The sequence below is a fragment of the Euprymna scolopes genome, chromosome 5 (genome assembly GCF_053919585.1).
Source record: "Euprymna scolopes isolate OS-2025 chromosome 5, ASM5391958v1, whole genome shotgun sequence".
NCBI lineage: Eukaryota > Metazoa > Mollusca > Cephalopoda > Sepiida > Sepiolidae > Euprymna > Euprymna scolopes.
In genome coordinates, this window is record NC_136486.1 from 145,232,133 (window position 1) to 145,232,774 (window position 642).

Genomic DNA, 642 nt, shown 5'->3' on the forward strand with positions numbered 1-642 from the left:
GAATAAACATTATTCTAATCATTTTTCGTTACTTGTTATTGAAAGTACAAGAAACGTTTTTGTTTACATCTGATTTTAGAGGAACGCATAATTGTACAAATTCAACCAAACCATGACTAGTCTAATGAATAACACAAAATAATTAAAATGGCTAATGTTTAAGAGAGATGGAGAAAAACATTAAATATTTGCGTCATCCGTAACAATAAAAGTGTGATTTTCATGAATAAATCATTGTGTGTAAACTATCTGATAAATTTACGCAGCACAGTGTTTGTTTGTACGTGTTTATCATCCGGAACCTTATCGATTCGTTTGTTTTACATATACTATTGTCATGTGTGTATTTGAACCTTTTTTAAATATATATTTTTTTAATACGTAGTTTTGATTGGAAAATCAAACTAATACAGTATGCAATCTCTTATCTATCATCGCTAACTATTGGTACGGATAAACTAAATCGAAGTCCACTACTGACGACGAATCGAAATCCTATTCAAGAACATTATTGACTCAACATTTCGCTTTCTAACGGACATGTGTTCCCGACACTACCAAGCGGATGATTTTTCCTGATAAAACTGTTTTCATCAGAACAGGATTTACCTTTAAACAAAACATTCTCCGGACAAAATTACC